Below are 16,515 nucleotides of genomic sequence, written 5' to 3'. Positions count from 1 at the left end.
AGCTGGCCCCAGGAAAAGACCTCTCTCTGTTTCTCTGAAACCCTAGACAGAGACACTTGGGAACCATCTGAGGATGCGTGTATAAACATCTTCAGGGAAAGCCACCTGTCAGATCCTGAACGAGGCCGGGACTCTGAGAACATTCCTTCAGTTACTGAGATCCCGTGTGTATGCCCAGACCTAGGTGTGTTCAAAAGGAAAAATTAAAATCAGTACCCATCGTCTCAGATGTTGGGGGGGGGGGAGTTCCCTGAACAGAGTGAAGTTCTTAGAGGCTGGGCACCTCTTGTAGCACGGACAGTTGTCCAAAGAAGCTCCTAGATAGTAAGAGGTAAGTGGCCATCCAAGGACAGTAGAGTGTGGGGGGGGGGTACCCACTTCTGAACTGGGAGAGGCAGCTGTGAGGATGTCCTGTGTGGCCTGCCCAAGACTCAATCCCCAGGGAGGCAGACAGCATCCGGCCCTGGATGTACCCTGGTCAGAGATAAGCCAGTGTGCCTGCGTGGAGCAGGCTGTGGTACGACTCAGTGGAATGTTTCCAGTTCCCAGTCCCCTGTGGCTGTGGCCATATTCCCTCTGTGATAGAGACCCTGAGCAGAAGACAATCTGAGATGACCCATGGGGCCTGGCTGATTGTACAGGGAGGGCAGAGGAAAGGCTGGCTTCAGAAGGGGACACTGAGACATGCAAGCAAATGTCATGGGTTGTGAAGATGATGTCCCTAGAGTGCAGTGTCAGGCCTGATCACTCTGAGCTCCTTTCCTAGGATTTTGTTCTGATCTCCATGTCATCAGTGAGGCACTTTAAAAATTTATTTTTATTTTTATATATTTATTTTTTATTTTGGTTTTTCGAGGTAGGGTCTCACTGTAGCCCAGGCTGACCTGGAACTCACTATGTAGTCTCAGGGTGGCTTCAAACTCATGGCGATCCCCCTACCTCTGCCTCCCAAGTGCTGGGATTAAAGGCATGTGCCACCACGTCTGGCTAAATTTTTTATTTTTATTTTTATTTGAGAGAGAGAATGGGCACACCCAGGCATCTAGCCACTGCAAACAAACTTCAGGTGTGCAAGGACTACCTTGTGCATCTAGCTTATGCGGGTCCTGGGGAATTGAACCTGGGTGCTTTGGCTTTGCAGGCAAGTGGCTTAATCACTAAGTCATCTCTCCAGCCAATGAGGCACTTTTTTTGCAACAAGGTCTCATTCTGTAGCCCAGCCTGGCCTCAAATTCAGCCCTGTGCCTTCTGCCTTCCAGGTGTTGGGTGAGGTGTGAGCCACCACCCCCAGCATGGCATGTCCTTTCTAGTGGGATCTGGTGATGACATGTATGGTTGCGGCATCAGGAGCTAATGCAGACACGAAAGTGGGGCTGACTTAGTGAGGTGTGCCCAGAGCTGGGCAGTGGTAGCTTACCTCACCAGGTGACCTCAGGTGGCTTGGGTCGGTTTGGGGGAATCCAAGCCTCAGTTCTCCCACACCAGCAGAGCTCAAAGCAAAAGATGATGCTGGGTAAGTCCAGAATGCAGTACATGCCATTTGTAAGGTTCAGGAGTGACCAAGACCACAAAGACCACTCTGAGGCAAAGATGGAAGCTTTTGTTCAGAAAAAAAAAAAAAACACGAGCTGCCAGGACTGACTCTCAAGAGCAGAGCAGTCAACTTGGGGTCACAGATAGTGGGCTACACAGAGCTCTTCAGCTGGAGGAAGGTGAGGAAGGGGGAAGTAAAACAAGGTTTCTTTAGGGGAGATCTAAGACAGTCAGGGTGTGACACCAGAACAGTAACCAGGTGACCTGAGAGATAAGGGGGAGGAACCCTAGACTTGGGGACATTGTTAGGCAAGGAAGGGATGATGGCTGGGTGGTTACTTGAGGACTGTGGATGACCCACTTCCTTGTGTCTCTGTTGCCCTCCTGCTGTCCTTGGTGACTCCATTTTGTCCTGACCTAACATTCCAGCCTTTTGTTAATAAGAGACTAAGGTTATTTTTTTTTTATGTTGACCATAAGGGCGGCGAGTTCTTATGGGAGAGGCTGGATAATGCAGTGGATGGGTCTCTCTTCAGGGCACGTGATGAGGAGGCAGTTTCATGGTGGCTAGAGGTAGCAGAGTGGTGAGATCAACAGTGCCAGTGTAGCCTGTTGTTACGACTTGATCCTGAGTGAAGCAGAGACTTCTCTCATACCATCCCTGTACTGAGCTGGCTTTAGGGCAGTCACTGGCAGACACTTGTTATAGGGAAGGTGAGGGAGATGGGCTGTGTGCACCCTGTGAAAAGACAGAAGGGAGAATAAAGGAGCTTATTACTCTTGTCAACACCCATGACATCAAAATGCCAGGTGTAAAAGGAGGATGAGCATTCAGAGGTGAGGGGTAGAGGGCTTGGGGCAAGAGGAGGCAGAGGGGCATTTGGGATCAGGGGAAGAGTAAGAACAGAAGAGAGTTTGAGAGTGTCCATTGGGGTGGCCGTGTACTTATCCCTGGATGAGACAGAGTAAGGGCTAAGGGAGGAGGAGGCTGAGGAATAGCTCGGATTCTGGCTAAGGCATGTGGGAGGAGCTGGGGTCAGAATAGGTGAAATTAATCAGGGACAGGCAGAGGCAGAATGTTAGGGTCTAGTGTTGTAAGTCAGCATCAGACAGGGGAGCCTATTGGTCTGAATCATTGTTTATATTGCAGTTATATTTTTCTCATTGGGTGATTAAGACCATGTAGGCTGCCAGAATTAACTGTATAATTTTGGAGGTCAATAATGGCACTGTAGGAGAGACTTTTAGGGACCTGTGAGGAGTTCTATGACTCAGCATTGTCATCTGCTAGGATAAGTCAAGGCAATGCTGACCAAGTGGCCCTCCGTCTTTTGGGAATCCTGGAGGGCTGATTTTCCTCCAATGTGACTCTCCTGTTGCAGACACACTGACTTGGAGTTCATTTCTGGATCTCCACATGCCCTCTGATCAAGAAGATAGGTAACTTACCAGAGGCTAGAAGTTCAAGTGTCCTATCATCTCCTGTGGCCTTCTGACCCAGGAGCAGGAACCAAAATATTGGTTATCCTTTTATCTCCAATGTTTCCAATTGATTTTGGCTTCTACATATGGTTATTACTCACTCAGAGAGTCTGTACATATCTGATTAGCAAAACATAGTAGTTAAAAGGGTGCAGTACATATCTTGTTAGCAAAGCAGATCTGGTTAGAGAATGACACAATAGTTTAAAATCATTCTGATTAATATTTACATTCAGTTGCCAGGTAACATTGTAAGCTATATCTGGGATATAGAAAGCATACACATTCTATCTTTTCATTATCTGTCAGTTATAAGTATAGGCAGAATATTTTAGTAGCCCTAAAAACAATATTTTTATCAATAACCTTAAGGCAATTGATTTAATCTAGAAATTGTGTGCCAGGAAAAAGACAAGACAGTATAAAAATTTGGCATCTGTGTTTGAAAACAACTTTGGCTAGTCTGTATACCAATGTAAGTACCAATTATCCCCCAAACTGGAAGTAGAAGAGCAATTTAAGATTATTTTTTTAGGGCAGGAAACATTTTAAGTATCAATATCTCTATAAGCAATGAACTTACTATACCAGAAATGAGACAATTAATAAGTGAAATCTTGACTGAGATTGATTATATATAGTTCAAGAATAAAATAAAATTTGGTTATTGTTGAGTTACATTAGACACACTATGTCAGACACAAAGCAATTTCTTAAATAAGTACCTTTTACAATTGAACAATCTTAAGGCTTAAATAAAGAAATATTTATGACTGTTACATGAAGCTTAAACAAACTATATTAACATTGCTTGTATACAGTAGATTTCTCTAAGACATGGGGAGCTCTTTTAGTTTTTCTAGGAACAAAATCACAGTAAGTCACTTTTAAAAAACTTTATTTATTCATTCATTCATTTATTTGACAGGAGAGAAAGAGAGAGAGAGAGAATGAGAATATGAATGGGTGCATCTGGGCCTCCAGCCACTGCAAACAAACTCCAGACATGTGTGTCCCTTTGTGCATCCGGCTAATGTGGGTCCTGGGGAATCAAACCTAGGTCCTTTGGCTTTGCAGGCAAATGCCTTAACCATTAAGCCATCCCTTCAGACCCTAAGTCACTTTTTATAAGACTTAGATTATACTCTCAGTGATAATCATTTAGTAAAACCAGCATGAACAAGACAAAAGCCATGTCAAAATCACAGAGTTTTAGCCAGGTGTGGTGATGCATGCTTATTGATAGCTAAACATCATGGACTTTGTATAAACCAAATTACAATGTTCTAATATCTGGAAAAGTCTGATAATAACAAAAAGGAGAGTTAACATATTTAAGGCACATGAGGCTACAGAGAGTAAACTATGAACAAAAGATCTGCTAACAGAATTGAAAATAAATAAATCTATATTATGTAGTAACATTTTTTGGCTTAAATATGAAGATATGAAAATTTTTCTGATTTTTCAAGCTTGTCAGAATTGGGATGACTTTATATACATAATTTTTTTTTGATATTTAGCGCTCTTAAAAGCTAAATAAGATGTCCATCCAATTTATAAGACAGTTTCTGAAATTAATTTAGCTATATTTAACATACCCAAAGAATAGAGGAACTGGATTAAATCACCATGATCTAATAAAAAAAGGAAACAAGTATCATGGAAAAGAGAGGGACTGGGCATGCAATGGCCACTTGTTATTGCAAACAACTTCCAAATGTGTGCTCCACTATGTGCATCTGGCTTTGCAAATAAGCACCTTTAACTGCTGAGCCAAAAAGAAATATTTTTAATCTCAATTACTTTTAGTGTTCCTTCTGGGGGACACTCAACAGTAAAAATTGGCTATGCCATCTCATACAGTGGGCTTGGTGGAAAACATCCCCACAATGAAATGGCACTGCTCAGGACAGAAATCATTCTGCAGCCTTAGGGCTGTGAGCCGCATACATACTCTCATAGACATTCATTTAAGTGGACTTTTCATGTAGACTCTAGACAACCATTTCCCTTTCTCATAGTCATTCATTCATTCAGAAGTTATACATTCCCATTTTAAGTTTGTATTTTATTTACAACTCTGGAGACTAAAATCAAACCTTGTTATCAGGCAGGGCATCAGGAGAGGCTGAGGGAGCTGGAGGAACTGTTAGGGTCAGGTCCTCTACGGTGTCCCATCAATAGCCAGCCGAGGGTGAGGACGAGTATGGGGGAGGGGTTGAGTGAGAGAGTATTCCTGAGACCTTGGCTAGAAGGACCTGGTGAGAAATGCAGGTAGAGCAGAGAGAAGGCCAGGCATGCAGAGCGAAGATAGGGTATTTCAGACCATTTGTCTGTACGTTTGCAGAAGTTTGTTTTAAATCAGTGAGAGTTTGAAACCATTGTCCAGTTTATGGATGTTGCAGAGAAAGACATCAAGGAGTTGTAGAGGCTTTAAGTTCTTAAGGAGACAGAGAAAGAGCAAAACAAGGGTGAGAGAAAAATAAACCAGAGCTTAAGCTGGGTTTACACAGAACACCAGTATGACCCCCCCTGGCCCATTAGGGTGAATGGGGCCTGCACCTCCCACGTGGGCAGAGGCCGTACAGGTCACAATTGTTGGCTGGCTAGCCTGTTAGTGGGCAAGAAGGGTGACTGTGCTCCCAATGGTGAAAGCTGCTGGCTGTAAGATGAGAGCTCAGGAAGGAGAGGAAGAGGAGAGCGGGAGAGGGGTTGTCCCAAGATGGTGCAAACCAAAAGGTCCTCTTAGGGTACGGTAGACCAGAAAGGGAGACCTAAGGTGTTGAGAGTGCGTCTTTCTCGAGAGCTGCGGTTGGGGTCTAGCAGCTGAGGGGGTGCAGACTGGCATGCTGGCATGGTTTCCACAAGGAGGGGTGAACCCCAAGAGCAGGCCAACCCAAGAGGGATACTTACCAAGGAGGGAGGAGACAGAGGCTGAATCGTGGTGGGTGTGAGAGCCTGTATCAGACAAAGATGGTCTGAGGCCTTCAGAGGGTTGAATGGCAGCTCAGTGGTCTGGTCAGGGGAAAAGAGGTCTGGCCACCCAAGAGGGCAACCAGAAGCCTCCTACCTGAGTCAGGGCACCAGATGTAAGGTCCAGGAGTGACCAAGACCATGGAGACCACTCTGAGGCAAAGATGGAAACTTTTATTCGGTGGGTGGGGGGTGGGGGGGGCAAGGGCTGCCAGGACTCTTAAGAGCAGAGCAGTCAACTTGGAGTTACAGATAGAGCTCTTCAGATGGGAGAAGGTAAGGAAGGGGGAAGTAAAACAAGGATTCTTTTTTTAAAAAATATTTATTTATTCATTTGAGAGCGACAGACACAGAGAGAAAGGCAGATAGAGGGGGAGAGAGAGAGAGTGGGCGCACCAGGGCTTCCAGCCTCTGCAAACGAACTCCAGACGCGTGCGCCCCCTTGTGCATCTGGCTAACGTGGGACCTGGGGAACTGAGCCTTGAACCAGGGTCTTTAGGCTTCACAGGCAAGCGCTTAACCGCTAAGCCATCTCTCCAGCCCCTCCTTTTTTAAAAATATTTTAAAAACAAGGATTCTTTAGGGGAGATCTAAGACAGCCAGGGTGTGACACCAGAACAGTAACCTGGTGTCCTGAGAGATAAGGGGGGTGGGAAACCTAGACCTGGGCCATTGTTAGGCAAGGAAGGGATGATGGCTGGGTGGATCCTTGAGGAATGTGGATGACCCACTTCCTTGGGTCTCTGTTGCCCTCCTGCTGTCCTTGGTGACTCCATTTTGTCCTGACCTAACACCATTTACCTGACGATGCCCCATGTTTGAGTGTGCTTCCTCAATCTAAGGAGCCAGGGTGTCGCATGGATGTGTCTTTAAAGAGTTAATTTGGGGCCAGTTGTGGTGGTGCCTACCTTTGATCCAAGAAAAAATAAAAAGTCCCCTTGAGAGGCTGTCACGTCCTCTTGTCAATGTGGCCTGACTCCGTTTCCATGAGGATGGCACTTTACACCACACCTTTATGCTCTGGCCTCTCTCTGTCCACAGGGTCCTTCCCCTTTGTTCTCAGAAACCCTATTCTGCATTTGTTTATGGAAAACCAAGGAGGGTCATTAAGCTTCCTCTGTGTTTCCCTCTTTCTATATTTCTCTCTCTCTCTTTTTTTTTTTTTTTTGGTTTGCTTTTTTGAGGTAGGGTTTCACTCTAGTCTAGACTGACCTGGATTTCACTCTGTATTCTCTGGGTGGGCTTGAACTCACGGCAATCCTCTTACCTCTGCCACCTGAGTGCTGGGATTAAAGGCGTGTGCCACCACATCCAGCTTCTGTCTCTTTCTTTTATCTCTCACTTCTCCAGCTCTCTTTCCATCTATCTCTGTTTCCCTGTTCCTCTTTGTCAGTGCTTTCGAGAGCCATTTGATCATATTGTCCACAGCCTAGCAATCCCTCTGGAGTATCTGTGCCAGTGAAGTGGGGAAACACGAGAAATGGCAGGTGGGGTGGGGTGGGGTGTGGTGGAGCACACCTTCAATCCCAGCATTTGGGAATGTGGTGGTTTGATTCAGGTGTCCCCCATAAACTTAGGTGTTCTGAATGCTAGGTTCCCAGCTGATGGAAATTTGGGAATTAATGCCTCCTGCAGGGAGTGTATTGTTGGGGGCGGGCTTATGGGTGTTACAGCCAGTTTCCCCTTGCCAGTGTTTGGCACACCCTCCTGTTGCTGTGGTCCACCTTATGTTGGCCAGGGGATGATGTCCACCCTCTGCTCATGCTATCATTTTCCCTTGCCATTGTGGAGCTTCCCTTCAAGCCTGTAAGCCAAAATAAATCTCTTTTTCCCAGAAGCTGCTCTTGGTTGGGTGATTTCTAACAGCAATGCGAACCGGACTGCAACAGGAGGCAAAGGTAGGCGGATCAGTTTGAAGCCGGCCTGGGACTACAGAGTGAGTTCCAGGTCAGCCTGGGCTAGAGTGAGACCCTAGCTTGAAAACTCAAAAACTCAGGCCAGGCATGGTGGAGCACGCCTTTAATCCCAGCGTTGCTGTGAGTTCAAGGCCACTCTGAGACTACATAGTGAATTCCAAGTCTGCCTGAGCTAGAGAGGGACCCTACCTCAAAAAACCAAACCAAACCAAAACCAACCCCCCCCCAAAAAAAAAACCAAAACCAAAAAAAGAAAGGAAGAAAGAAAATGGAAACACACCGCCTGCCTGTCCCTGAGGAAACTTCACGACACAGGCCTGAAGTGCTGCTGTCAGGCAAGCACCTGGCTAGCCTGAGAGACGCTCTGGTTTCCATCTCCAGGACCAACAAAATGAAACAAGCCAAAACCCATCAGCTCCAAACAAAACCACCAACTCCAAGCCTGATGGTGCCAGTGACCCTGAACTAACGAACACATGAGGAAGGCTGCCAAGTGAAAGGGAGGTGACTAGCTGTGGGAGATGCTGGGCTCAGAGATGAAAGGTGGGAGATGCAGTTTGTCACAGTACATACAGACCCTGAGGCAAGCAGCTTTCCTCCTCCAGCTGGACTTGAAACTTGAAGAAGGGAACCTGGGCCAAGTGAGGAGTGTGTAGGAAGAGACCCTCCGGCAAAACAGGGGTGGCTTGTGCACTCTGCTAAGTGGCCACACAGAGGCAGATATCAGCCCACTGAACCACCTGTGAAAGATGGTGTGTGTGTGTGGGGGGGTTGCTCATGGCCCACCCACCTGCCACATAAACCTCCCAACAGTTGTCACTTCACATGGACCACACCTGTTGAGAACTAAAAAAAAAAGGAAAAAAAGAAAAAAATATATAATCTTCATAAAAATTGCACAGATAAGGGCTGGAGAGATGGTTCAGTGGTTAAGCATTTGCCTGTAAAGCCTAAGGACCCCGGCTTGAGGCTCGATTCCCCAGGACCCACGTTAGCCAGATGCACAAGGGGGCGCACACGTCTGGAGCTCGTTTGCAGTGGCTTGAGGCCCTGGTGCACCCATTCTCTCTTTGTCTGTCTTTCTGCCTCTTTTTCTCTGCCTGTCGCTCTCAAATAAATAAATAAAAATAAACAAAAAATTGCACAGATAAAATGAAAATTGTAAAACAAAAACAAAACCCAGGGTTGGGCAGGGTAGCACATGCCTTTAATTCCAGCATTTGGGAGGAGAGGTAGGACAAGACCACCCTGAGACTATATAGTGAATTCCAGGTCAGCCTGGGCTACAGCAAGATTCTACCTTGAAAAACAAAACAAAACCCAAGCAAATAAAAATGTTGCCTTGACCAGGCAAGGTGGCGCATGACTTTAATCCCAGCACTCAGGAGGCAGAGGTAGGAGGATTGCCGTGAGTTCGAGGCCAACCTGAGACTACATAGTGAATTCCAGGTTAGCCTGGGCTAGAGTGAAATCCTACCTTGAAAAACAGGTTGCCTTAACATGTGAGACCACAGAGTAGGAACACAAATTCATGGGTGAAGAAGATAGCAAAGGCAATACAATACATTGTGGGTTGCTTCTTTTTTTTTTTTTTTTTTTTTTTGGATGAGGTGGGAGCAAAAGCCAATTTAAGGAGAAAACAAAGTTTGCCCGGAAGTAGCTTTATGGAGATCAGTCAGTGCTGAGGACATAGCAGGACCTGCAGAGCTGTACTGGAGCCAGCAAGATCAAAATAAGCCCACCATCCAGTGGAAGGAAGAGAGAGAGAAAAAAGTGGGCTTGATTTGAAAAATACCATACAAAAAATATATAAAAATGGCATCCTTGGACTAGAGAGATGGCTTAATGGTTAAGGTGCTTGCCTATGAAGCCTAAGTACCCAGGTTTGATTCCTCAGTACCCACATAAGCCAGATGCACAAGGTGGTGCATGCTTCTGGAGTTCATTTGCAGTGATTGGAGGACCTGGTATGCCCATTCTTTCTCTCTCTCAAATAAATAAATTAATTAATTAAAAAATATTTTTTAAAAATGGCATCCTCAGCTGGGCAAGGTGGCGCACATCTTTAATCCCAGAATTTAGGAGGCAGAGGTAGAAGGATCACTGAGAGTTCGAGGCCACCCTGAGAATACATAGTGAATTCCAGGTCAGCCTGAGCTAGAGTGGGACCCTACCTTAGAAAACCAAAAACAACAACAACAAAAAACACAAACAAAACCCACACCCCCCCCAAAAAAGAGAAAAATAACCAACCTGGGTGTGGTAGCACACACCTTTAATCCTAGCATTTTAGAAGCTGAGGTTGGAGGATCTCTGTTGATGCAGGATTTTGGGGTTCAGGAGGGGTTTCCCAGAGTTTATGAACCCCAAGGTTTCTTTCTTGTTTTTCTTTCAAGGTAGGGTTGCTCTAGGCCAGGCTGACTTGGAATTCACTCAGTAGTTTCAGAGTGGCCTCGAACTCACAGTGATCTTCCTCCTACCTCTGCCTGGCAAACCCCAAGCTTTGGGTACTGTCCTACCTTTAATAAAGAATTAATAAAGATGGACCCAACCTAAAAAGGATAAATTATGAATGATTTATTTAGGGAGAATTCACAAACTGTAGGGTATATTTAAGGGAGAAATCACAAGTTATGGGGTTTAGGAAACACACTCTCATGTGGAAACACTGAATAGTTTTCTAAGAGAAACAGGTTTTGGGGGAAAAAACTGGAGTTGTACCACAAGCATGTAGACTTAAAAGAAAATGAGGCTTCTTTTTTTTTTGTTATGTTTTGTTTTTGTTTTTCAAGGTAGGGTCTCACTCTAGCTCAGGCTGATCTGGAATTCACTATGTCATCTCAGGGTGGCCTCAAAGTCATGGCGATCCTCATACCTCTGCCTCCACAGTGCTGAGATTAATGGCATGTGCCACCACGCTTGGCAAGATTTTATATATATATATATGTATATATATGTATGTATGTATGCGTGTGTGTATGTGTATGTGTGTATATATATATATATATATATATATATATATATATGCTATCTAAGAGAGATTGAAAAAAATTTTTTTTAAAGAGAGAGAGATTGAGGGGCTGGAGGGATGGCTTAGCAGTTAAGGCATTTGCCTGCAAAGCCAAAGGACCCAGGTTCAATTCCCCAGGACCCATGTAAGCCAGATGTACAAGGGGGCACAAGCATCTGGAGTTCCTTTGCAGCAGCTGGAGGCCCTGGCACACCCATGCTCTCTCTCCCCCTCTTTCTCTGTCAAATAAATAAATAAAAATTACAAATTAAAAAAAATAGATTGATAGAGAGCATAGGTGTGCCAGGGCCTCTGGCCACTGCAAACAAGCTCCAGGCATGTGCACCATCTTGTGCATCTGACTTTATGTGGGGTCTGGGGAATCGAACCTGGGTCCTTTAGCTGTGCCAGCAAATGTCTTAACTGCTAAGTCATTTCTCCAGCCCTGAAATATTTTATTTCTTTATGAGAGAGAGAGAGAGAGAGAGAGAGAGAGAGAGAGAGAGAGAGAGAGAGAGAGGGAGATACATAGAGGGAGAGAGAAAAAAAAAAAACAGGCTTTTTTTTTTTCCTCCGAGGTAGGGTCTCAATCTGGTCCAGGCTGACCTGGAATTCACTATAGAGTCTCAGGGTGATCTTGAACTCATGGTGATCCTCCTACCACTGCCTCCCGAGTGCTGGGATTAAAGGCGTGTGCCACCATGCCCAGCTTTTAAAATTGAGGCTTTTAAAGAGAAATTAGGATAAAGCTGAGAGTATGTGGACATAAGAGAAACTGAGGCATTTTTTAAAATTTGAGTGAGAAAGAGAGAAAAAGAGAGAGGAGAGAGAGAGAGAGAGAGAGAGAATGGGCACGCCAGGGCCTTCAGCTGTTGCAAATGAATTCCAGATGTGTGCGCCCCTTGTGTGCATGTGTGCGCCCCTTGTGTGCAGGCTTGCATCACTGTGTGCCTGGCTCATGTGGGACCTGGAGATTCAAACATGAGTTCTTAGGCTTCACAGGCAAGCGCCTTAACCCTTAAGCCATGTCGCCAGCCTGAAACTGAGGCTTTAAAGAGAGATGAGAGTGAAGCTGCTGGCAGGTGGAAAGTAAAATTCAGGAGTTTGTGTAGGGAGACTTGGGAAGAATCTGCATGGCATCTGCCATGTGTATTTTAGAGAATTCAAGAGAGGAAATGGTAAGATTCGAGGGAAAAAAAATGAGAGGCAGATATGGAAGTGGAGACTAAGAGATTCAGAGGAGAAATGAGTAGAGAAGAGAATTATACTCATGGATATTCTGAGTTTAAATAAATCACACAGGTAGCAAGCCTAGAGTCGGTGAGAGCACCCATGTGGCAGATCCAGAGTGTATGAAAAATACACACATGGTAGATTCAGAAACCCGAGGAAAATCATGCTTGTAATCAGAGAGAAGTTACCCAAACTATAAAGCAGAAGCAAGCAGGAAAGTTCTCCCAGACCAAGAAACAGTTTCATGCAGAAGCCAGACTCAAGCGTGTCCCTGTGACCCTAATTAATGGAGTTAGACAGACCAAGCAGAGCTAGAAAAGGAGAGCTGAGTTGAGAGGAAGATAGGAGCCTTTATAGGCAAAGGGAAGACCTGACTGGTGAATTTAAGGGCAGATCCCTGGGCCAGTCCATCCAGGGCTGTCTGTCTAGGTAGCGTGCTAGACCGGGCTGCAGGGGGCCAGGTAGATCAGTCTCAATTAGACATGAGATCCATTTCTGCTGTTGTGTCAGGGTGAGGTAGCATGTGGGGTGGTTGGTATTTCTTGATTCCCTCTGGGCCTCAGTCTCTAACTAAAACTGCCTTTAAAAAAAAAAAATCTAGCTTTCTCCTATCCTCCTTCACTGTGGGTTTGAGATCTGCCTGAGACTACATACTGACTCCAGGTCATCTTGGGCTAGAGCAAGACCCTAACTGGAAAAAAACAAAAACAGTAAAGAAAGGAAGAAGCCAGGCCTGATGGCATACACTTATAATCCTAGTACTCAAGAGACTGAGACAGGAGGATTACAAGGTCAAGGCCAGCCTGGGCTACTTAGACCTTGTCTACAAAGTGAAAGACGGCTGGAGAAATGGCTTAGTGGTTAAGGCGCTTGCCAGCAGAACCAAGAGATCCCAGGTTTGATTCTCCAGGACCCATGTAAGCCAGATGCACAAGGTTACACACTGTGGCCAGTGGTAGAGTGACAGCCTAGAATCCACAGTGAAGGTTGTAGTGGTCAAGTGGTACAGCAATTGGCAACCTTGTTTTTTTTTTTTTTGGTTTTTTTTTCTTCAGGTAGGGTCTCATTCAAGCTCAGGCTGACTTGGAATTCACTCTGTAATCTCAAGGTGGCCTAGAACCCTCAGCAATCCTTCTTTCTCTGCCTCCAAGTGCTGGGATTTAAGTGTGCGCCACCATGTTTTTTTTTTTTAATCTCCCAATTCTATATCTCCTCATTCATAATGCAGACCAGACATAGTGGTGGCCTAGGCTGAGGTGTACATGGGGGTAGGTTTACTTTGCCTCCTCTTTCTTTTTTTTTTTTTTCTTTTTCGTGGTAGGGTCTTACTCTGTCTCAGGCTGACCGGGATTTAACTGCATAGTCTCAGGGTGGCCTCGAACTCACAGTGATCCTCCTACCTCTGCCTCCCGAGTGCTGGGATTAAAGGCATGTGCCACTACACCAGGCTTTGCCTCTTTCTATACAGTCAGTATAGCCTGTGGTAAGCAGAAGCAGGCTTTTTAATTATAAATTTATTTATTTATTTTAGAGTCCAAGAAAGAGACAGAATTGGTACACAAAGGCCTCAGCCACTGCAATCAAACTCCAAATGCATGGGCCACCTACTGGGCATGTGTGACCTTGCTCTTGCCTCACCTTTGTGCGTTTGTCTTACCTGGGATCTGGAGAGTTGAACATGGGTCTTTAGGCTTTGCAGGCAAGCACATTAACCATTAAGCCATTTCTCCAGCTGTGGTGGCTTGATTCAGGTTTTCCCCATAAACTTAGGCGTTCTGAATGGTAGGTTCCCAGCTGATGGAGATTTGGGAATTAACGCCTCCTGGAGGGAGGGTATTGTTGGGAGCGGGCTTATGGGTGTTATAGCCAGTGTCCCCTTGCCAGGCACACTCTCCTGTTGCTATGGTCCACCTTATGTTGGCCAGGGGATGATGTCCACCCTCTGCTCATGCTGTTTTCCCTGCCATCATGGAGCTTCCCCTCAAACCTGTAAGCCAAAATAAACCTCTTTTCCCCCCAAGCTGCTCTTGGTTGGGTGATTTCTACCAGCAATGCGAGCCTGACTGCAACAGTAAAGTGGTACAGAGTAGTGGGATTGCTGCTAGACACCTGACTGTGTGGCTTTGGCCTTTTGGAGATGATTTTCAAGAGGAATGTGGAAGGATTTGAAACCTTGGCCTAAGAGACGCCTTGCAGTGCTGTAAGTACAGCTTGATGGACTATTCTGGTCAGAGTTGAAAGACCTGAATGTAGTAATAACTATGGACTGTGAGGTTTGGCTTATGAGGGTGAGAAACAGCTTTGCTTGGACTGGGCTAGCAGTTTGTGTGAGAAGCTTGCTGTTATGCCTGTGTCCTGAGAAGTTGTGCAGGGGTGCAGTATGTAGAAATGGACTGCTGCGAGCAGAGGGATATGGAACAGAAAAAAACGAAATCTTTGGGTGAACTGCTGCCCATTCAGCTGCAATTGAGAGATTACAACCTTTGAGACTGGGCTAGCTGACCTGCACTGGGGCAACAGGAAGAATGTAGACTCTTTTGAAGGGGCCTGAGTGCTCAAGGAGTGTCCTGTTCTTCAAAGTTGCTTTATTCCAACTGGATTAACAACTTGTCACCCTACCTGGTATTGTGGAGTATAAGAAACGCAGGAAAGAGAGGGTCATTGAGTTTACAACACAAGTCTTGTGTTTTGGAAATGGCCATGGGCAGTGTGAAGCGGGTTTGCTGGTTGCCTGCATGGAGACCCCATGGGGCCATGAGGATGAACTGTGGATTGCAGTGGAGACCCAGTGGAGATGCCGGGGCCACGAGATGGCTAGCTGGAGGGGTAGAATTGGAACTCCAGAGACTTGTTGCTGGTTAGAATTATCAGACTTGGAGATTTGTCAGTGGCTAGAGTTGGACTTGGAGCTACAGAGTTTGGCATTTGCTTTGTTCAAATCATGTGTTGCTTGAGTATTTCTTTGCTATGCCCATGCCATCTTTTGCAGTGTGAATATTTTTCTGTGCCATTATGGTTTCTTTGAGGTTATTTTTTGGTATTATAGCTCAGTTAAAGATCTTGGACTATGAGGGTGTATGAATATCATTGGAATTGATAAAAACTATGGGGACTTTTAAAGTTAGTTGAATGCATTGCATTTTACATTATGTATGGATATCAGTTTCTGGGGAACAGGGGCAGAATGTAGTGGTTTGATTCAGGTGTCCCCCATAAACTTAGGTGTCCTGAATGCTAGGTTCCCAGCTGATGGAGATTTGGGAATTAACGTCTCCTGGTGGGAGTGTATTGTTGAGGGTGGGCCTATGGGTGTTATAGTCAGTGTCCCCTTGCCAGTGTTTGGCACACTTTCCTGTTGCTACTGTCCACCTTATGTTGGCCAGGGGATGATGTCCACCCTCTGCTCATGCCATCCTTTCCCCCTGCCATCCTGGAGCTTCCCCTCGAGCCTATAAGCCAAAATAAATCTTTTCTTTCCCCACGAACTGTTCTTAGTTGGGTGATTTCTGCCAGCAATGCGAATGGACTGCAACACCAACCCTATTATAATCTTTTAAAAATGTTTTAACTTATTTAACAGAGAGAGAGAGAGAGAGAGAGGGGGGGGGGGAAGAGAGGGAAAGAGAGGGAATGGGCGTGCCAGGGCCTCTAGCCACTGCAAGTGAGACACATGTGGCCTTTTTAAGATGTGGCACATCTGGCTTACTTGGGTTCTGGGGAATTGAACTTTAACCCTGGGTTTTGTTCCTGATACCTGAATGAAAACACCTGCCATGTGGGGTGGTACACGCCTTTAATCCCAGCACTTAGAAGGCTGAGGGAGGAGGATGGCTGTGAGCTCAAGGTCAGCCTACCGTAGAGGAAGATCCTACCTCAAAAACAACATAAAAATACACCCTACACCAGAAATAGCAGACTTAAAAACTGAACTGGTTCACTGTGATGCCTTGAGAGAATGAAGGGGAGACATCCAGGGGTACCCTGTGGTAGATATAAAAGAGAACCTTCTTTGGCTATGACAGCCACATCTGGGGAGCTGAGGCTGGACCGTAACAGAGACCCCACTGCCCGGTGGATTGGCACACCTGTGACAGGACAGGCTAATCCTCTAAGAGCTGAAGGAGCTGCGCGGTTATTTCTAATCTGAAGAACACAGGGAGCCAGCCTGTGTTGGGCCGGAACCAAGAACGGTGCAATTAAAAAAAAAAACTTGACGGATGGCTTTGAATCAGATGTCCCCATAAACTCATGTTTTGGCTCGGTCCCCAGCTGGTGACAATTCTGGAGGCGGAGCCTTGCGGGAGGAGGTGTGTCGTTGGGAGCAGGCTTTGGGGTGTTGTGGGCAGAGCTCCCCCACGCCAGAGT

General features: G+C 45.8%; 1 pseudogene; it reads right to left on the bottom strand.

Annotated features, from left to right (window-relative positions):
• Positions 1-13,353: 13,353 nt before the first annotated feature.
• On the bottom strand, positions 13,354-13,526 carry LOC123455207 (annotated as a pseudogene).
• Between the last annotated feature and the right edge of the window lie 2,989 nt (positions 13,527-16,515).

This window comes from Jaculus jaculus, chromosome 15, assembly GCF_020740685.1.
Source record: "Jaculus jaculus isolate mJacJac1 chromosome 15, mJacJac1.mat.Y.cur, whole genome shotgun sequence".
NCBI classification, from domain to species: Eukaryota; Metazoa; Chordata; class Mammalia; order Rodentia; family Dipodidae; genus Jaculus; species Jaculus jaculus.
This window is presented reverse-complemented; position numbering and strand designations above follow the sequence as displayed.